The 23,070-nt window shown below is 36.6% G+C and overlaps 1 long non-coding RNA gene across 8 annotated transcripts in view; it reads right to left on the bottom strand.

Moving 5' to 3' along the window:
- Window positions 1-12,100: 12,100 nt before the first annotated feature.
- The window catches only part of LOC112648280 (uncharacterized), a 52,842-nt gene continuing 41,872 nt past the window's right edge, over window positions 12,101-23,070 (bottom strand). For 5 of the 8 annotated variants that reach the window (XR_003128889.3, XR_007411760.1, XR_007411761.1 and 2 more), the window contains 4 exons: window positions 21,953-22,001; window positions 19,303-19,426; window positions 12,974-13,099; window positions 12,101-12,237 (listed from right to left, as the gene is read on the bottom strand). This is a non-coding gene — a long non-coding RNA (uncharacterized LOC112648280). The remainder of the gene's footprint in view (window positions 12,238-12,973; window positions 13,100-19,302; window positions 19,427-21,952; window positions 22,002-23,070) is intronic. The other 3 variants (XR_007411763.1, XR_007411765.1, XR_007411759.1) reach the window with 1 other exon arrangement.

The following is a 23,070-nucleotide window of genomic DNA, read 5'->3' as shown; positions in this document are numbered from 1 at the left end:
GGAATCATGCCTGAGAAAAGAATGTATCTGGAATGGTAGCCTTTTCCACACTCTCCCAGCATCTTTTTTGATAGATTCCTATGATGATCCCAGATGTTCAAGGATTTGACAGGTAGCTTTTTGACACAAGAGGTCAAGGACCTTGTTCTGAACAGCTATTTGATGAACGCTTCCATAAACGTGCTGATACATCTGACCTCATCTATTCCTATTCTACAGCCAAGCCACTTCCTTACCATCCACTCTCTAAACCACATACTTCCCTGTCCACCCCATGGTTTTGCCCTTTTCAGACAACCCTGCCATCTTCTTTCCACCTGTAGAAACCTGCTATTTTCACCAATCCAAGGTTCACCTTTCTTCCTCCAAGAATGTCCTTTCTTTGCCTTCCTCAGCGTCACGGTTAGTTTACTACATTACCAGCTCACATTTTGTTGTTGGTGTGTCACTTCTATTTTCTACTCCCTGATAAGAAAGTCTCAGCATCTATTATAATGCTGGGCACTTGCAAAATGTATGCCTTTTAAATCCACCAAAAGCCAAGAGGTGAAAACAAAAGCTCGAAAAAAAATCAGTCTTATCATTCAGAGATCAACAGAGCAGCTGAAGAGATTTTCACCCTTGTGTGAGTCATGCTTGCTGCCATCTACCAAATGCAGGGAAGCTTGATGCAGATGGGAGTGCAAAAGAAGGATGGAAAGTAGTTTCTTTTCCATATTCTTAGGAAACATGAATTCACTTATTTTCTCATTGAGATATTGGTGCTGGGTCAATGCCACCTATTTGAAGGTGGTGCTGTATACTAGGACAATGGATAGCCGTACTTTTTTTCTGGAGTAATGTTCATATCTGCTCAAAAAAGGAGTGCTCCCACCTGTCCTGCCTGTTTGGCAAAGGGGGAGATATATTTACACAAGCCAATGTGAGCACAAAGGGGAGAGGATACAAGAAGTGAGGGGTGATCCAAATACACATGTTTATCAGGCCAAGAGAACAAAGGAGAAAGTGCATCGTAAGGTGTAGTTGTCCAACTTCAGGCACAGAAGAGTCATAGGTGGAGCTTATAAAAAAAGGATTCCTGAGCCTCAAGCCAGACCTACTAGATAAGACCGGGGGTGGGGGTGGGGATGGGGGGTGGGTGGGAAGAATCTGCATTTTAAATATTTAGGGAAAATTAGGAGGTTTTTATCCAGACGGTCTAAAGGCCATATTTTAAGAAATAGCATGACTTTGGAAGACCAATAAACCTGCCTCAGTCATGTGTCAGCAGAATGGACCTAACCATTCTAAGCCTCAGTTTTCTGTCCAAGGAAAGTAGTATGGACTCTCCTGGGGTTTTAGGAAGTTTGAAGTGGTAAAAACTGCATGGTGCCTGGCACAGGGTATCTTTGGAAATAGTTACAGTTTTGACATTTTAGAAAAGGTGATAAATGTATCTAAAATAATCCTCCATTTGAAGTGATGTGAATTGGCAGGATCTCTTTCACGGGGACTGGCACGTACAGTGAAAGATTGAATGCCTGTTCTTTCATTTTCTGTATTTGTGGTGATGCAAAAGCATCCTGCATTACAAAATTAACTGGGGAGAAGATAATCTGCTTATTGTAAGCATCTCCATCGGCTGGTTTTTTCTTCTCCCTTTTTTTTTTTTTTTTTTTGTGAAAATAATAAAGCTGAGAATTAAAGTAGAACAGTAAGAATTTTAAATGCCATACTGGTTCAGGACAGGTTTCTTTAATAACGTAGAACTATTCTGGGAGAGCACAAAAGTCTCCTAAGAAAGCTAAATTCAAAAGGTAAAAAAAAAAAAAATTATCCCAAACTATTCTTTATAACCTATTAAGAACCAGTTGTTACATGACTTGATGGAAGCCTTTAAATCTCTAATAATGCCTCATTGTGAGACACTAATATACAAAACCTAACACTTGAAAAATTGGTAATTTTGAAAAAGACTGTCTTTGGAAAAGTAAGACAAATTTATTTATTTTTTTATAATAAATTTATTTTTTATTGGTGTTCAATTTACCAACATACAGAATAACACCCAGTGCTCATCCCGTCAAGTGCCCCCCTCAGTGCCTGGCACCCATTCACCCCCACCCCCGACAAATTTAGATAGTAAGCTCATCCCATACATTTAATATGACACTATTTACCAAAATTCAATTTATAATGTTTTTTCATATACACTGCTTTTATAGAACATGGCATACTGTATTTAAATTTTCAGCTTATAGACTCTGTTGAATAACAAACTGCGTTTTTATTCTATCAGATAAATAGTATTTTCTCTTTTTTATGTCTCTTGCTATATTGTTCAGGTTTCAAATATTAGTTATTTTTCTTAATCAATCTTGAGCTTCAGCATTAATCATCTCAAGGTAAGGGGCTGCAATCTTTGTAAACAATCTTCACAGGAACCACTGAATCCACTGGGTCATTTTATTACTTTCCTGGACTGTTTCCACAATGATTTTTAAAAAAAATTTTTTTAAGATTTTATTTATTTACTTATTTGAGAGAGAACATGAGAGAGAGAGCATGAACAGGAGAGAAGCAGATGGAGAGGGAGAAGCAGACTCTCCGCTGAGCAGGAGCCCAATGTGGGGGCTCCAGTCCTAGGGCCCCAAACCTGAGCTGAAGGTGGATGCTTAACCCACTGAGCCACCCCAGTGCCCTGACACACGATTTTTTTTTTTTTTTTTTTTAATGAAGGAATAGAATGTGATACCTTCATTCTGACTTTTTGGGGCAGAATTTGTGCCTCAAAATATGCCTCCTTGGTGTAAGGATTATTTTAGGCTGATTATTTTTAAGAAACAACAGATGATCACATCTCTATAATTTACCAAAGGAGAAGGCACAACAAATCTGAACACCTCTGTTCACTGTTCTTTCCTGGTAACCTCCCATTAGTGGCTCCTCAATCCCCAACATCCTTATTTTGTCTTTAGTTGAAAGTGGTATTTAAGGTAATGGTCTGAGCTATTTCTGAGAGTTAATTCCATTTTCCTGGTTCTATACAGAAAGTATACATGTTTTAAAACTTCTGTTTGTTTGGGTTTCTTTTCACTGTGAGTCTGTCTTTTATTTACTTATCAGCCAGGAACCTAGAAGAGTAGAGAGAAAATTATTTTTCCCCCAAATACATTTTGACAAATCTTTATTTGATGGATGATTTCTTAAGTACTGAAAACACAAATTACATTTATTTCATGAGTTCAAGTATAAAAGCTAAAAATGAATTAATGGCATTCAGTTGCATATTTTCAGAACTTGCTTCCTTCTTAGACTCTTCAGCTTGCAAAATAAACTGAATCTGAATCTAAATTTATATACAGTTGATCTTTGAACTACGTGTAGGCTTAGAGGCACCAATCCCATAGTTGGGAATCTGCATGTAACTTTTGATTCACCCAAAAGGTAACTACTAATAATCCACTGCTGACCAGAGGCCTTCCGATAACATAAACAGTTGATTAACATATTTTGTTTGTTATATGTATTATATATTGTAAGCTAGATAAAAGAAAATGTTATTAAGAAAATTATACGGAAGAAAAAATATATTTTCAGTACTAGTGTATTTATCGAAAAGAATCCACTTCTATGTGGACCCATACATTTCAACCCTGTGTTGTTCAAGGGTCATGTGTACTAAGACTATTAGAGTTGGAAAAGACCCGAAAGGTCATCTGAACCCTATTTTTATGAGAAGAATAATTCTAAGATTCCAGTGCATCATTTTTGCTATTTATTTTCTTAAGCCTCACTGTTTACAGATATCTTTGTCAGGCCAGCTATTCACAGTAAATCCTCATCAAAAGAGCTATGACAGTTTTTGAGTATTGCAAAATTGTCACTTCCTTTGTATTGTTTCATATTATTAATATTCAGATGTATATTTTCTTTGTTTAGTAACTGTGTCTGATATTTAGATATTCTGACAGCAAATGTTATTCACCTTCACCAGTTTACATAGCTATTTCAGTAAGTATAATTCAGGTAACAAATATCAAGATAGCTTAGAGATGACAAATGAAATATAATTTTAAAATGTTTAAAAATAGACAAATTAGAAAAAATTTTTAATTTTTCTCATTACAAAAGTAACATTTGTCATTTGTCTTTTGGAAAGTTAGTACAATGCACAAAAGCAAAGAGAAAATAAATTTCTAAGAATTCCACCATCTTAAAATACAAAACTTTGAATAGCTTGATAAGTAGATAGAATGATAGAAATATATTTGTACAATGTTGTTTGTGTGCTTATGGAAACATTAAAAATATTTTCAACCTTTAAAGTTGATAAATATTCATCTTGAGTTATTATTTTAGTAATGTCTACACCCAGCATGGGGCTCAAACTCACAACCCTGAGGTCAAGAGTTGCACGCTTTTCTGATTGAGCCAGCCAGAAGCTCCTGCATCTTGAATTATTGATAGATACTTTTTCTGAGTTACAGTGGACTATGGTTTTCGAGACTAGCATCTAAATCTAAATAATGGAAATCAGACCTGAATTTTCTGTTTTTATAGGGAATTAAATTTTTAACTAAAGTCCAAATGTCCATTTTGTGATCTAAATAATTACAAACATAACATTAAAACCAACTAGAAAAAAATGCATCTATGCATTGGTTATCATAAAGATTTTTAGTGCAGACAAAATGAGGATGAACATTTGCATTAAGAACATAGAATTCAAGAAAGATTCAAAATTTAGATTTTAGAAGGATTTAATGGGCGTTAGAAATTTAGGGTCATTTGTTGTTTTTAATAAAAATCCTTATGTAAGTTGATTTTACTTAAGTATTTTTCTCATTGCAGTTTTTTTAAATTAAAAATAAAGTCTCCTGAAATATTGGAGATGGGCTTTTTCTCCCACATTGCTTGTACAATCACATCCATTTTTGTGCTAAGACATTAGAAGAGCTTTGGAAGTGAGAACAGCCTGTAATTTCCTTGTTTCTCTACTTGATTCTTCGCCTTCTTTAAACTTTTCTATTATCTGTAGGGAAGGATTTCATTGCTTTTATCATAACCCCATACCTCAATAGTTGGACATCTCAAGCGGTTTATCTTTTACTTCTTCTCAGCATGGGGAAGTCGCTGTCCTTTCTGACAATTTCTTGATCAGCCTCCTGCTTGCTTTTTCATCTTCTCTCCCCCTGCTGTCTCCCCCAGATCTCTTCTACTTTGCTGAAAAAATAGTTTAGGAATAGGAGGATTTTGGAAGTCCCTGGGGAGGCTTCTAGAATTCCATAGCAAGGTTAAGACCGCTGCCAAACTCTCACCTGCTCACCTCTGCAACCCAATCTGGTCATTATAAACCTGGAAGTAGGTTAACTCAGGGGTGGCGATTGGTGAATAATTATACCTCGTTGCAGGGGGTAACTCTTAGATGCTTGAGAGATGACAAAACCATACATGCCATTTCTTTTTGCTCCCAAGTGTCTTTCATTGAGACAAAAAACAGTATCCTCTTGGGAGGAAAGTTGCAAACTATCTCTTAAAGCAAAGTACATCTAAGACAAAATTTCAAGCATACGATGGAACAAGGATGGCAACTCAAGAGTGTGCCATTCAGAATAGAGTTCTAAGCACAAACATGGAAATGATGTTAGAAATACATTTAGGAAGTAAGGAATCTTAGAGGGCATGTGAGGAGAGTTTAATGTTTGCATAAAAGGAATTTGGGGTCACATATCTATAAATAGAATACTCTCACAGTAGTTATCTAGTTAGTTAGAGTCCTAAGTTGAAAGAAGAATTGAAGCTTATTTAATGAGAACACCCAGGCCTGTGAGAGGTGAAGCAATTTCCCTAATTCACATGAGTAGAAATTTTGTCCGATAGCGTTGGGATTAGAACCTGTGTCTCCTGTCTCTTAAGTGTGTTCTTTTCCTCAACATTATTTTTTATAGGGGAAGAAATGGGCTATTTATTACTTTTCTCCCTGTTTTTCCTTATTACACTTATCCAGAGTCTCAAAGGGTTAACCGACTCCTGACCCAGCGTAATGCAAATTGATCTCTTCCATTGTCCATATAATATAAATGGTCAAAAATGATGACTTTCAAATAAGACAGACTGGAGTTTTAATTGCATCTGCGCCACTCCAGGACCGTGTGCTCTGAGTTCATTTACCTCTCCATACCTGACTTTTTACATAAGATGTGGAGAGTCGGAGCCACCTCATCTGTAGGACCACCTCACAGTTTCATGAACGACACGTTGTAATACATGCAAAGTGCTCAGTTCATTGTCTGGCCCTTCCTCTGTGATTCAATATTATCGGTGCTGCCACTCTGTTTCCTGGCACATCATAACATGAATTGTTTCCTATGTAGGAATTAAAACCAATAATAGTAATAGAAAGATTTAATCAAGACTTACAATCTGCTTTGAACCTTAATTTGCCCACAGAAACTCCCTGATGCATTTGAACATAAGGGGGGCCACCGCTTAAGAAGCAATGTTTGTAAGAAAGTTCCCCAAGAGGCCCTCAGCCCATGACTATCTAAAGAGGTAAGCAGAAAGAGGACTCCTGTAGGTGTCCTGCAGAACCAGACTCAAATACCAAATCCCTGTATAACTGCAAAGGTTTATGCAGAAGGAGCATTCTATGCACAGGGTAGAGAATATGATGTAAAGGGCCATCAAACATTATGAGATCCCTCCCCTGCAGCACATAAACAAAGTGAGGTGGAAAACAAAACAGAAAGTCTGCATGATAATCCTCAGCAATACACTGCTTCATGAAAGGGCATTTTAGTTCAAATGTGGGAAACTGTGCCAAAAAAACTGAAGGCAAAGCCGGCTGAGCCAAATTAGAACAGAGTAAAAGATTTGTCATACCTTTGTAATTCACACAGCAGCAAATTCAGCTCGACTACAAGCTGTCCAGATGTTGGCCATCTGACTCTTTATAGCTGTGGTCTGTTTTTTCTTTAAAGCCCCCTTTCCTCTCTGTGTTCCCAGACACTTGGCAATTCTCTTGAAGTGGACCCAAGTTGAATAAAGAAGAATTAGTCTTCTTCTCGATTTTTAGGACAATATCTCTTTAAGAGAAATGTTTTGAAACCTACAAAGTCCTTGATTAAATTTACATCAGAGCAAGGAGATTTAGCCAAGTGATTGATAGCCTTGCAGTCAAACAGGTCTGGAGCAGAGTCTTGGATCAGTCACTTATGGGTTGTATGAGGTCAGGTAAATGATTTCATCTGCCAATGCCTCAGTTTCTTCCACGGTAAAGTGAAGACACCAACAATAATAAGATAATACATATCTCATAAGATTCAATGAGGTAACGTATTTAAAGCATTGACGACGGTGCTCGGTGCATAGTGAGCTCTCAATAAAAGTCAGCTATTTTTGTTCTTCTTATATTTTTAAATCTGTTTTGCTCCTGAGACCATGACTTCCTATGAGTTTCACAGGTAAACAGTTTCCAAAAGGAAGGAGATGAAGGAGATGAAGGTAGATTCACTGTATGTCAATTTATTGGTGAGTCTACAATTTAATAAGTACCGAATTCAAAGGAGGATGCAGCTCTACTTTGGAGATCCCGAATATGTGAGTGCCTCCATCCGTGTGTCAGCACTGGCATTGGACGTCTGACCGTTCATCGTGGTCACATGATAAGATGAACACACTTTCCTGGGTCTGAAGCCAGTTTTCTCCATCCCACTCAGGGTTAGCCTCATCCATTCTTTATGAAGAGGATGACTTGGAAACCATAGGAAGACCTGCAACTAAACTCTCCCCGTTGATTAGAAAGGTGAGGTTAAAGCAAAAAGTTGTGCTGATTTTATTAGTGTATGTAGACTAGGACATTTTATAATTTTGAGTTTGTTTTCCTCTTTTAAGAACGATGAAAGCAAATCACAAAGTTTAGCTGCTGTTTAGGACAAACTTCCCTCACCAAAGGAAATGGAGCTGACCCTAAATGTAATGCACCAATGTAAGTGTTTTAGAGAAATCTAGAGAGGAGACTGGAGATGCTTTCTGCACAGTAAGATAGAATCTTCCCCTTCGGTGATGTTAAATGTCAACACATTTGGACGGATAGCATAAGGTCTGACAGCGCAAAAAGTGATCTTATTCAGTGACATGTCTGGCAAAACAACAGCTGTGATTGTTTTAAGTAATGGAATAATAATTAATGTATAATGTACAATGCTGAAAACATTTGCATTTGGTTATAAAAATATAATAACATGCTTCCCCAAGTTTTTAAATATGTGGGTGAAGAGAAAACTGTGGGAGTTCCCAAATCCAGCTAGTCATTAGCATTACCCAGAGCTCTTCTAAAAAAAATTCTGACTCTCTGGCACTGTTCCTGAAGGTTGTGATTGAACAAATCTAAAATCTAAAAGGAAGTGCAGGGTCATCTAGTTTGGGAGCCACTCCCTGGACTGTACCATATGAAGTTTATATCTTTATCTGAACTTCTTTGTGGTGTCTTAAACTAAGCTATTTGTGAGTTAAGATGTGCATGTGTTGTCAGAATGATGACAATTGAGGTTTCAAATTAAGAACATGATGATGATCCCTGTGGAACACTTGTTCTTCTCAGTTGTTGTGAAATAATTTAAATTCATCAGGTTCATTCAATGAATATTCACTCTATGTCAGACACTGTTCTAAGTGAAGACGATAGAAAAAAATCCCCATTATCATAGGACTGACATTTTAGTAGACACAGAAAAAAAATAAATACATAGAATGAATGGAAATAATGATATGATTTGGTTAAGGGAGATGGTGAGTGCCACTGCGTCATACGTGATATGGATTTTAAATAAGGTAGTTAGGGAATGCCTCCCTGAGATTAAATTTGAGCGAAGATTTGAAGGAGGTAGGGTAAATAGTAAATACTGGTATTTGATGGAGGGAATTCCAGGCAGAGGGAACAACAAGTACAAAAGTCTAGAAGTCTAGGGAGGAGTGTATTAAAAAACAAGAGTGATGTACAGGCAGACAAGTAAACAGAAACTTTTAAGAAAGACATCACAACCATGCCAAATGTTTCTTGGAGGTGAAATAAGATGGGAGCCCTAAGGAGGTGCTTGTAAAAGAGAATGGAAGGGCAGACCTGGAAATGGAAAGACCAGGTAAAACTTTTGGGAATTTTCTATAAAGAGAACAGGAGACAGTGAAGTCTTTGACAAAGGAAGTAGGATGCTTTGATGTTTTAAATTGTTTCTGAAGATCTTTATTGATGATAGGAGTGACCTAGTATGGGAGGGAGAAGTGAATGATGCAGGAAAGGAAAAAGAGGGAATGGAAGCTAGGATGCAAATAGATGGTTTGGCTTCCCCAAGCAGGTGGGGGTACGAATCTCTCGTGGTACATCTCTACATCTCTAGTGGTACAAGGACATAGAGATGCTGATCGGTGGCAGATGAGGCATGAAAAGATGAAAGGTCTCTTCTCATCGCTCCTACTGTCTCTCTGAAGTAGGAAACACGTCTCCAGCTGAGAGAGACCGTAGGAGAGCTAGTGTTGGAGGTTTGAGGAGAGAGAAGGCCTGAACTAAATCTCTGGGAGATGCAAAGTAAAGGCACTCGGGAAGTAGGAGGGAATGGTGGCAGAGCGTGGACCTTAATGAGCTTCATGGTCTTGAATTTAACGACAGACAAATCAGTGTCGTTGTGCATTCGTTCTCCAGCAACAGGAACACAGGAGTGAAGTCCAGAGAAAGGAGCATTGAACTCGAGCTGGGATTTAGACCAGCCTGTATCTCAGGAGTTGGAGTTGAGGGTGAATGCAAGGAACTGATGATAATGATTGACCGTTGTTGCATTTAAGCCAGATAGGAGGGAAGTGAGGACACAAGAGGATGAGTTTACACCAGAAGGGCAGGTTTGAGGGATTTATTGTAGGTGCTGCTGTGGAAGGATGTAAAATTAGAGATGTAGAGGGAGGTGATAGACTGACTGCAAAACATGGCCCTAATTTTCCATCCCTCCATGGATCCAGGCCTCTCTTCTGGAACCTAGGCTGGCCTTGTGCCTTTCCTTCACTGATAGAATGTGGTTCTAGTGACCCAGTGTCATCCTAGGGCATAAGGCCTTAAACATATCTGCTAATTCTCTTAGGACCCTCCCTTAAGCGGCCTGGGAGATGGGAAATCCCGTGAAGTGGAGTTGAGCCATCCCATCTGAGGCCAGCCCAGCTAGCCCACAGCCGGCCTGCCCGCTGACTACAAATGAACAAGATCTTTTATGTGGCCGTCCTTTTTTGTTGTTTCTTACTTCGGAGTAAAGCATTCAGCCTTTCACCATTAAATATGATGTTAGCTGTAGATGTTTTATAGATACCTAGTATCAGACTGAGGAGATCTTCTGTTCCTAGATTGGTAAGCGTTTTTATAAGGAACAGACGTAGGCTTTTTTTCAAATGCTTTTTCTATGTCTCCTGAGATAATCATAATCAATGTTTTTAAAGTTTGTCATTATGGTTAATTATGTTGGTTGATATTTAATATTAAGCCAACCTTAAATCCCTGGAATATATCATATTTGATCATGATATATTGTTTTTCTTAGAAATTGTTGAACTAGATTTGTAGTACTCTACTTAAACATTTTACATCTACATTCATGAGGGATATTGGTCTTTAGTTGTTTTCTCTTGTGATGTCTTCCTTAAGTTTTGGTACAAGAACAATGATGGCCTTATAGAATGAACTGGAAAGTATTGCGATTCTTCATTTTCCAGAAGATATAAATTAATCATTCCTCCATTCTGAAAAGCAACGTCGTGATGGTACCAAATATGGGCAACTAAATATTAAGTAACATAGAGCTCAACAATATAAATGCAATCCTAGTGCTATTTGTTTCTGATAGTATTTTTAGGATTTTTAAAAAAATAGGGCTACTTATGTGTTATATATAACTTATATCATTTAATATAAGATACCATTATCCTTGTTCATGTTTCCTTATAATTTTAAAACAAAATTTTAAAAGTTTGCCTCATATTATATTGAGTAGATATATCATAATCATACATTTCTCTAATGTTGTCATTTCCCTTAATATATCAATATTATAAGTATTCTCAAAGAACATCTGAGAGCGCATTATTTTTTACCATTTTGGATTATTTCCTTAGGATAAATCCTAGAAGCAGAACAAAAGCACAATATTTGTATGTTTTCATAGAATATTTTAAAACAAAAACAGCAGGCAAGAGTCCTTGCTTTGAGTGAGATTTGAGACGTTAAATCTGGGGCAAATGCATTAAAATATGTAGGAATTAAAGCACTATTAAATATTTTATTATAGCAAATTGAGAAAAATGTTAATAAAGTCTTAAAATACCCTGTGTGTGTTTACTGAATAATTTCACTTTTGCTCTCTGTTTTGTTTAGTTTTGGCTGGTCAGGAAATAGCCAGGTGTCTTCACATTTTATTAGCTGCCCCAGTCACCAGCTCCTGGACCCTCGAGCGGCCCCATTCACTCGCCTGCAATCCCCCTGCCCCCCAGCAGGGCCAGGCTCCCCCCAGAAGCTCCTGCCTTGGCGGCCTGGGCTCCCTGGAGCTAATTCTGCCTCAATTTCATTTTTAAAGAACATGACAAATCACCTGATGTTTATAATTTTGAAAAAAACAAGGACATTTTTGGAGGCAGAAATAACAACCTAAGAATGATTACAATAGAACCAATGATAAAAATCACTGGTGAACCTAAACTGGTAGGTGTGCATTATTAAATGCATAGGGGACATATGGCAAACTTTATTATTTATTTATTTATTTATTTATTTATTTATTTATTTATTTATTTATTAAAGATTTTATTTATTTATTCATGAGAGACACACACACAGAGAGGCACAGACACAGGCAGAGGGAGAAGCAGGCTCCATGAAGGGAGCCCGACATGGGACTTGATCCCAGGTCTGCAGGATCATGCCCTGGGCTGAAGGCAGGTGCTAAACCACTGAACCACCCGGGCTGCCTTAGCAAGCTTTATTTTGTTCCACGCGGAAGACTTACAGAAAAGGTTTATTATTTTATTATTTTATTTTATTCTCTACCTGCTGAAAACCATAAAATTCTAAAAAAAGATTAGTCATCAGTGCAGGGTTGGGTGAGATGTTTTAATACCGTTAATTCTTTCCTTGGGATGGTGTTTTCTAGGGATGTCACAAATTTCTGTGGCAAGTTTATGTGGAAGTTTATCTTTCTTTTAGATACCCCAAGATTCACAGGTCTTCTGGAAAAGCAAATAAAATCAGAAAGGTGACCGATTAAAATACTGTATTTTAAAGTAAAGGGTATATCATTTTGGTTCCATTGCATCGCTTATCTTCTTATCTGCTTTATAAAACTATCTCCAAAAATATCTTAAATTTCTAGATCTCCACCATTTTGTTTTAAATCAAGACAGTTTTCTTTAAAATCGCCATGAGAAATATTTGAAGTGAAACATGTCATTATGGTAGCATCAGGTACCATAATTGATCTGTGTAACACTAATACATTAACAGTGGCCCCTATTAGAATCTTTGTGAGATTTTTAAAACCTGACACCACATGTTTTCTTCTAATCAGAAGATGTCACTTTGAAAGGTGGTTGTAGTGATTTGATTTTGTCAAAATTATGCATCTCACAACTTTGGAAAAATATTTTCCAAAAGTTGAACAGCAGACCATTGTGGCAGCCTTGAAGATGAGCCTTGCTGATCTCCAACTATGGGGATTGTAATTGGCCAAGGGCCCCAGGCACTGCCCTCTGAGACCCACGGCCATGTTTGCACTTCTCCAGCCAGTGACAGAAGGTGACAGAGATATTAAGGCAGGCCTGTTACTGAAAACATGAGGGCGCCTCTGATGGTCTACTTTGGCTCAAGACTTCCAACCATTTTCAAACTTCCATTAGATTGCATGGCAATCTAGGATGCTTCCTTCCATTCAGCCTTTCCTCCTTCTTTCCCTCTGCATTTCCTCACCTGGGGTCAGACTTGTGTCGCAGTCTTGAGTTCTTTTCGCTCCTTCCATTTTCTCTCACCAGGCATTTCATCTGATACAACTCTTGCCCTTTTGATTTCTTTATCTTGCTTCTCAGAGGATCTGGCCTATGACACGAATATAGAAAAATCTGAATTAACCATAACCAAACATAATTTCTATGTGTTTACTAAAATAAATAGAACAAATAAAAGTCTAGCCTAGTGTTAAATCTATGTTTGAACATATCGAGTGCATGATCCTAAGGCTTGCCTGTGGTCTCAGTGTGATAGATAAATGCATCAAACGTTATCTACCAATGAGATATCTTATGCTGGGGCGCCTGGGTGGCTCAGTTGGTTGGGTGGCCACCTCTTGATTTTGTCTCAGGTCATGATCTCAGAGTTGTAAGTTCAAGCCCTGTGCCAGGCTCAGCACTCAATGGGGAATCTGCTTGAGGATTCTCTCTCCCTCTCCCTCTCCCCCTTCCCCTGCTCTCTTTATTCTCTCTCAAATAAATAAATATGTCTTTAAAAAAATAGATGTGCTTCTGATTAAAAGTACACATTGAATGTCAGGATTAGCAGAGGGAATTAAAATAAAATAATATTTTTGGAAGGCTCAAAATTAACAAAGCCTAGGAATATTTGAAAAACACATTTTTCTCTTCTGAGAGCAGAATATAGGGTGCTGATAAATATATTTAAGTATTTTTATTTTTATTTTATTTATTTTTAAATATTTTATTTATTTATTCATGACACAGAGAGAGAGAGAGAGAGAGAGAGAGAGAGAGAGGCAGAGACACAGGCAGAAGGAGAAGCAGGCTCCATGCAGGATGTGGGACTCGATCCCGGGACTCCAGGATCATGCCCTGGGCTGAAGGCAGGCGCTAAACTGCTGAGCCACCCAGGGATCCCCTATTTAAGTATTTTTAATAAAATAATAATTATTATGGTGATGTATTGCCATTAAAACATAAGGGGAATGTGTACAATGGGGTATTACAAGTTATTAAGGAGATAATATCGATTTTCATAAAGGGGGCTCTTTTCTAATGTGGCAATGCTGCAGACTCAGTCAGGGGGTTGGTACTCTGAGTGTTTTTCTGATCATAGTGATGGTTTGCCCTGGGCCATTTGTATCTTGCTACCTGGTTGTCTTTATAAGCAGGAATGTTGGTTTATAAGATAGTTGAATGGAGTTTGGGTGCAATTTATGGTCATGGATCTTCTCTCTTTATACCTCTGTCTTGCTCAATAAATGCTCACACTGTGTCGTTAACACTGTGCTGTAAACAGCTAATTAAAAAGTTCACACAAAAGAGCTACAATATAAAGACCAATCACATTTGTCTGGAAAGCCAGTTGCTTTATGGAACCACTGTTCTCTTCCTCTAGGCTTTGGCAGGTAAGAGTCTTTTTGCCCCACCCATCAAAATTTTCTTCCATTTGCCTGTAGGCTATGCAAGACCTTCAGAAAGGGGTAAGCTCAAGGTGATTATAAAAATAAATTTTAAAGATGCTTCTGAAAGAACAAAGATTTTTGAGTATATGGATTATTTAAATTTTTAGTTACTTTTATAAAAATTAATCCAACCATCTATTTTTCACCGAAAGGTATAATACAATTTTAGTTGGAATTTTAAGCAGTTTGTGGAAACTAAACTTTAAAAGCAATGTATGATTTTACTTCAGAAACTAACTTAACCATTTATTATTTTATTCTAGAATGACTATAAAGAAATATCTGACATTTTCGTTGGTATCTAACAGAATAAAAGGTAAAGTGGGAGGCCCATTAACCCAGGAGTGCCATAAAGATAGTTTTTAAAAAATCTTTTGTACTAAAAATAAAGGAGAATGATTTACAATTCTAGGAGCAATTCTGAAAATAAAAGTAAATTAAGCATTAAAAACATCATCTTTAGCACTTCTGTTAAAGCTCTTCTCAAGTTTCCAGTAATACCTGCCTCTTCTTTGTTTCTTCTAATCACCATGTATCTGCCTTCCTCTGGTCCCCAGCATTCAGAACCCGCAGTGGCATGGGAGGTGTCTCTGAAGCATCAGGGTGGCTTGTTGAGAGCCCTGGTGCTCGCAGAGCCTGCACCGCCAGGTGCTTAATTGGCTCAGCTAGACTAACTCAAGGCACCGCCAGGTGCTTAATTGGCTCAGCTAGACTAACTCAGGGCGAACTCTTCCAGAGCCGAGACTCATGTTACATTAGCCTCAGTGACACCTTTTAATGCTTATGATATTTTTCTCCCTCTGTTTCAAAAGTGCTCAGGGATTTGCAGGATTGTGCAAAGAACTATGTACATAAACTTTAAAAAAAAAAGATAATAGAAAACATTAAAAAGCACTGCTCATTTCACTTTGTAATTTATTTGCAAATTTATTCCTTAAATATATACATATTTAAGTGTAAATGTAAATATAAATATAGTGTTCCTGAGATGAATCATACCTGGTCATGATGTATTATCCATTTTATGAATTGTCGAATTAGATTTGTACAATTGTGTTTAGATATTGTGCATCTATGTTCATGAGGGACATTGTCTATACTTACTTTCTCCCATATACAGTTGAACCTTGAATAATATGGGTTTGAACTGTGCAGACCCACTTATTCACAGATTTTTTTTTTCCAGTATGGTACCATAAGTGTATCTGAAGTGCATTTACAGGGCAGTCTGGGTGGCTCAGCGGTTTAGCGCCTGCCTTCGGCCCAGGGTGTGACCCTGGAGACCTGGGATCGAGTCCCACATCAGGCTCCCTGCGTGGAGCCTGCTTCTTCCTCTGCCTGTGTCTCTGCCTCTCTTTCTCTCTTTCTCTCTCTCTCTCTGTATGTGTCTCAAGAATAAATAAATAAGATCTTCAAAAAAGTGCATTTACATTATGATAATAAATATTAAACATGGGAGGAATAACTGATGTTCATGGACATGTAAAAAAGGAATGCAATTTTTATATAACCAATCCTCTAATATTTAAGAGGAATGATTCAATCTCACAGTCCAATAGAATTCTTTTTTAAAAAAATCATTTTCTTCTTGCTGCCATTCCTTCTTCTATCTCAGTCATCCTTTTTGTTTTTATGTTTTCTGTGGTAGGTACTCACAACTTTTTCACACAAGTGCATGGAATTTTCTTTTCATTTGCTTTGCATATTCTCAAAATTTCTTTATATCTTTCTTTAGGTCTTTGATAACTGATAATTTCAACCAATATCCTTTCAAAATGTGGAGAAGAAATTATTTCATAGTGTTCTAGCACTCACCGAGGCTAAAGAGAAATCTGATATTCATTTCATTGTAAGATACCAGATTTTCCACTCTGGAAGCGTTCTTGGTTTTTCTCTTTATTTTCAGAACTATTTATAGGCATAGACATTTTATCCATTTATTATGCTTGTATGTGGTAGGCTCTTTTAATCAAAATATACAACTACTTTAACTCAAGAGAAATTTTTTGAGTTAAAAATTATAATGTCTATTATTTAATTGTTCTGTGCTTCAGTTTTACCATCTATAAAGTGGGGGTAATAGTATTTTATTGGATTATTTGGTAATGTCAAGTTCTTAGAGCAGTGCCTGGCACAAAATAGGAACAAAGTATGTATTCTGTGGTATATGGTAGGTCTACAAATAACTCTACATTATGGGAAATTTCTTTAATTTTATGCCTTGGTTACTAGCTTGGACGTGAGAGCTGTTCTTTCTAATCACATTATTCACTGAATTTTTATTTCAACAATCACCTGTTTAAAATTCCCAAGTCTTTCATTGTCTGCTATTTTTTTGTAGCACCTTCTCTTTTTTTTTTTTTTAACATAACTATGATTCCTCTAATCTCTGTGGATTACATATACACACATGGATATACTAAATTAATTTACATTTATTGTAATTCTTGGTTTAGATGGATATAATTCACTTTAATAAGACTAAAATAACTTCAAAATATATTACACTGATTTCAATTTTGAAATGCTTTAACTTAGCTTCTGTTTTTCTTTTCCTGACTTCTATTGGATTGAGTTATCTTATTCCCCTCTTTTCCCTGATATTGGTGCAAATTGACAGATTCTATATCAAGTCTTTTAATTATTAACATGAAATTTTATCATGTATATTTGACATAACAGTCTACAATTAATTGTTGCCTAAATCTTTTGTCTTAAGAGAGAATCAGGACTTACAACTATTAAACTCTGAATAGCCCCTTTAAACATAAATGCTATTTTTGTCAGAATTTATTTCCATTTATTTTTTAATTACTCACATGCTTACTAATTTCGTTGCTTCCTAGTGCTTTCTTGCCAACACTCATTTCTTTGGAGTATAATTTCCTCCTCAAAGTATGTTGTTGAGAAGTTCTTTCTCTGAGAATATTTTTTAAATTCAGTCTTCGAAATTCTAAAAATATGTATTTTTCTCCTTCTCTTGAAAAACAATTTATTATTTTGAAGATATCACTTGAGGCCTCTCCTTACCGTTTGTCTATTTTTAGAGGTAATTGTCCTTTCTTTTTGGTTGATTTTAAGATTTTCTTTGCATTTGGTGTTCTGAGCTTATCAACAAAACAGGTCAAGATGTGAGTTTCCTCTTATTTATTTTTTTAAGGCTTGCTCTGATTTTAGGATTCATGTCTTCATCAATTTTGAAAACTCCTCAACCATAATTTCTTTGCCTCTCCCCATTTTATTTGTATTCTCCTTTTGAAACTTCTTTTAGATATATACTGGATCTTCACATTTTACCTTCCATATCTTGTAACTTTCCTTCACTCTTCTCGCCCTTTATACCTTTATGCTATAATTGGATACTTTCCTCCAGTCTATCTTCCAGTTTATTAACGATCTCTTCAGCAGTGTCTAGTGTGTTGTTTAGTCCATCCATTTAGGTTTATGTTTCAGTGACTATATTTCCCTTTCTTACCCACTACATCTGATTCAGTTTCAAGTGTTTATTTCTTCTTATAGTGTCCTCTATATCTCTGTAGTTTCTACTTCCTATTGTCATTTAAATTATCTTAAATATAATTATTTTATGATCTGTTGATGAGTATCATATTATCTTAAGTGCTTGAGATACAAATCCTTTTGTTGTATCTTCTGACTCTTACTTATGCTTGATCATTTTTGCATGTGTTCTGTAATTATTGATCATGAATTCATCTTCAATGGATTATGGTTTTTCTGTGACAGTTCTTGGGTCCTGTTAGTGGGAGGGTTGACACAGAACAGTTTTAGGTTTGTTTCTGCCAGATATCAGATGTAGGGAAACCAGACTGGGAACAATTTTTACATATTTTTTTGGCATGGCGAGTCTTTCATCAAATAGATTAAATTCTGACTCCAAATTCCCATATGGTTCTTATATATTTTCTTTGCTAACCTTAAACTCTGAGCAAAGATAAAGTTCCTTGTCATATACATGAACTATTGAACAGTATTTTTCTAGTCTCTCTTTCACTGAGAAAACAGACTGGTTTAATATAAATCTATGAGTTTCAATTACTACACACTTAAGCATCAAAGGTCTTTTCTTCTGTCCCAACATGGATATCAGAACCCAAATGCCTTGTTGTTTGAATTTATTTTTTGTATGATAATTCCCTAGATCCAAAACATTGTATTTATTGTTTTGTTTTTCAGCTCCTGGTTTTGTTTCTTAGGAATTTTACTCTCTTTTCCTCCAAGCTCAAATTTGTATTAATATCTTTTGTTGTTGTTTTATTTTACATTTTAATTAATTATTTAAACAATATTTAATTATTTTGTATACCCACATGTGGCTTCTCAAGGCTAAATGATACAAGGTCTTGCAGTTTGTGTTACAAATTTTGTCTTATCCTAAGAGCAGTAGGAAATTTTTAGCAAATGAAAGACATAAGATTTGTCTTCAAAAAAGATCAGACTGGCTGCAAGTAGAGAAAGACCTCCCTCAGCTTATCTCTTGGCCATTTTCCAGGGAGTAAAGGATCATTTTGGATGTTCATCCTCAATTTTCTGGTTTTATTGAGACAAGATTGAGCATGGTTGCTGATGTCACAGGTTATTTTTTTCCTTGCCACTGATCACACTTATATATGAGATATCAGACTATTTCCCGAGTAGAGTTTGTTTTCTTTAATGTGTTTTCTGTACATTGGTTGCTACCACCAGAATTAGTCCAAGTGTTACTTTCAGGCAGCTCAAAAGGTATAGTAGTTTCAGCTTTTCAGGATAAAAATTTGAGAAATTTAGAGATGTACAAAGGTTTTATATAAAAGAATATGATCAGTAGTAATACAACAGAATTTTCAATTTCCTCTTAAATACAAACCTGGTGGCACAGCGGTTTAGTGCCGCCTGCAGCCTGGGGTGTGATCCTGGAGACCTGGGATCGAGTCCCGCATCGGGCTTCCTGCATGGGGCCTGCTTCTCCCTCTGCCTCTCTCTCGCTCTCTCTGAATGAATAAATAAATAAATCTTTAAAAAAAATAAAAAATAAAAAATACAAACCTGCAAAAATCATGATACTCTATATGTAATTGCTGATACATGTGAAAGTTTTTTTCAGGTTTCATTTCCAAATATTTCGTTGATTCTATTATCTGGACATTTCTTCAAGCTTTTCTTATCACACCCAGTCCCTCTTCATTAGTTAAACTATTAACTGCATATAAATTCTTTTTATTGCTCATTCCATCAATCATGACTTATTGATAGCTTTCAAATTAATGAATGATTATTTCTCATCTTTCAGAGCAAATGGCTTATACAGAGATTACGACTAAATATTTTATTTTCTTCTGAGGTAATGGTCTTGCTGTCAGGATCTCCTTCTTTGCTCCTCATCCCTCTTATCTCAGAAGCAAGCATGATGAGTTCATGGATTTAGAAACAGCTCTATGTAGCAGAAGTGAAGAGCATAAAGCAAAGGGGGAAGAATAGCAGAAATTTGCAATAGAGAAGATTGTAAAGGCAGGTCAGTGCTAGACCATTATTTAAATGAAAGCTCTAGGATCCTACCAAAAGATTTTAAACATTAGGAATGGTACAGTAATCCCAGCTGTTACCCATCCTATATAGAGAAGATGGAGTCAAAAAATTGCAGCTCCCATCATGTTTCCTGTAGTTCAAAAATTGTGAATGCTTCCTTATAGCCTTCTTGACCAAGATCAGATTGCTTTAAGATTTCTTGGTCACTAAGGCACACAAATAGCTGCAATTAATGGAAAAATGTTCAAACAATACCATGTTACTATTAAAAAAAATAAAATGAATGGGTACCACTTCAAGTCAGTGAGACAGATGAAGTAAGAATTAGATCATTATGGGCATGAGACTTCATTAGGGAGATGGAAAATGAGTTCTATTTTTGTAAGTACATGTATATATATGCAGCTGTTTAGCTGCTTATAAGTTGAACAAAGATTGATAAGACTGGGCAAGAGGATAGTTCAGGGCAGAAGAATTACATGGACACCAGAGGGGGCATCTACAGGACGCGTGAGGAATAGGAAAAAGCCTGACCTGTCTGGACAGAATTGAACAGATCACTACCTAGAGAGAGATTGAACTGGGACAGGGAAGATCACTGGACAAAGGCCTTGACCTGAGGGAGTGTATTCTTGAACAGAAATGGCACCTACAGGAAATTTTATTTTGAAATTTGGTGAGGTTCAAGAAAGACCTAAGGGGAGAAATTTTGCAGGAAAAAACAATGCTGGGCAGCCCCGGGGGCTCAGCGGTTTAGCACCTGCCTTCAGCCCAGGGTATGATCCTGGAGACCCGGGATCGAGTCCCACGTCAGGCTCCCTGCATGGAGCCTGCTTCTCCCTCTGTCTGTCTGTCTGTCTGTCTCTCTCTCTCTGTGTCTCTCATGAATAAATAAATAAAATCTTAAAAAAAAAAAACAATGCTAACACCCACGAGCCAGCTCTATTCTAACAAGTGTATGGTAAGTTGGAGCGTTGAATTCGTTTATCAGAATGGAGAGTTCTGAGGAAGCGAGAGGCAGGAAGATTTGGGTGAACTGGGGACTGATAGCTGCGGGAAAGGCAGTGCTGTTGGAAACGTTGGCTCCTGACTTGAGTGAGTACTGAGCAGTGAAGACTTCTGTGGAAATTCGTGAGGCAGGAAGAAAAAAGTATACAGAACTCAACCACAGCTATAACTAGAACCTTCCCCAGCTCTGTTCAACAGTGTAAATTGTGATCCCTATTTATTTTCTCAACATGTTATTATTCCTCTGCATCGGTCGGTTTTGAAGTCTTTTCTAAAGTTGTAAAAAAAATAGAGTTCAATATTCTCACCGTAAACCCCCCAACTTAACAGTTTTACTGTATTTACCTGTACGGTCATACTTGGTGTTTACAGTTCCAGTTAGACTTGTAAGAGGTTTATCCTTCATCAGATATAAAAATCTATAATTAGCAGTATTTCTCTCAGCTACTAATGTAAAAAGGATCCACACATATTTTGAAAATAAATAAATATTTATTAATTATTTATAGAAATAAAGGGAACACTTTTTAGAATCACAGAAAATATAACTTATGAAGAAAAATAAGGATCCAAACATAACAAGACATTATACTTGATGGAAGGTAACATACATTTTTAATGCCTTTTATTAAAAATCTAGTGTTACCCTTTCTTTTTTTCCCCTCTTCCCTCTTTCCCTTCCCCTACATTCTTTTTCTTCCTTCCAAAATGAAAGAATTGATAGTTTTCATCAATGTGAAGTGGTTTATCTTTACTTAGAAGAATGAAGAAGAAACTCTTAAGTAGCTTTAAAATTCCTCATAAAACACAAAAAGATTGAATGAAAATCTTTGGAGGACATTATTCACCCATAAGTCTTGATAATTTGATGCTTTTTGTGGGTATGATTTGTGTGCAAGTTGTGTTAATTATACATCATGTTTAGAAAAATACTTTTTTTGTTGAGCAGTGTAAATGTCACTCTCATTAGCCATCATTATTACCTGCCAGCAAGAAGATGCTTTCAATGAATGATAATTTGCCTTCATGGTCCTGTGGATGCATACAAGTGTAAAAATTATTTTTTATGTTATTTTCAGCATTCATAACCCTTTTTATTCCTTTCAAACTGTTTTCAGACCAACTTCTAAATTTGAAAAAGAAAAAAAAAATGGTCTCATTATAATCCACTACTTTGACCTAGTTCAGATTGATTCATGGCCAAAAGAGAGCACAGACTCATGCAAGACCCACTCTTTTCAGAACCAAATTCTAATAATGGTACAAGGTAGGGTTTTGTTGTTTTGTCTTGTGTAAGATTTTATTTATATGAGAGAAAGAGAGAGCATAAGCAGGAGGAACGGCAGAGGCAGAGGGAGAAGCAGGCTCCCTGCAGAGCAGCGAGCTCCACGCAGGGCTCAATTTCAGGGCCTGGGATCATGACCATGTCCAAGGAAGCCGCTTAACCAACTGAGTCACCGGGAGCCCCAACAAGGTAGTATTAAAGTTGAGAGTGTGGGAGGTACAATCTCTGATATAATACTGATGATCTAAAATGTCCAGTTTTAGCATGACCAATATAAGTGACCCCATCTTTGTTCTCCTTACAACTAGAGAATGCCTATTGGGTCTAGATATTAGTGTGCTTTTAATAAAATATGCTCTTTAAAATAAATTTTATATATATATTCCTCCATTCCTCTGATATTATCACTATGAAAGATTTTATGCTTTTCAAATAATTTTCACAGCCATTATCTCTTTCTTTTGACTCGTACAGTAACATACCATGATATGATCAGAGAATCCTAGAGATTATCTACCCCAAATCCATATTTTATGGCTATACTGAGACCCATAGAAGGAAGATGATACACCAAGGGTGCAGCACCGGTGGCCAGCAGAGAAAGCACATTTTGTATGCTGCATAGTTGACATGGGCACATAGGAAACTCTTAATACGTATTTGCTTAATCAGATTATTACTCTCCTTTAAATATGAGCAAAACCCAAAGGCATGGAGAAGGAGGTGACATAAATGATATATAAGTTGATGGTAAAGTGGGGCTGGACATTTGAATCATTGTTTACTTGCTCTATCTCTGGACCTGACACACAACTG

This window comes from Canis lupus, chromosome 7 (genome assembly GCF_003254725.2).
Source record: "Canis lupus dingo isolate Sandy chromosome 7, ASM325472v2, whole genome shotgun sequence".
Lineage (NCBI taxonomy): Eukaryota > Metazoa > Chordata > Mammalia > Carnivora > Canidae > Canis > Canis lupus.
The sequence above is the reverse complement of the archived record's forward strand: the minus strand, read 5'-3'. Positions and strand labels throughout refer to the sequence as shown.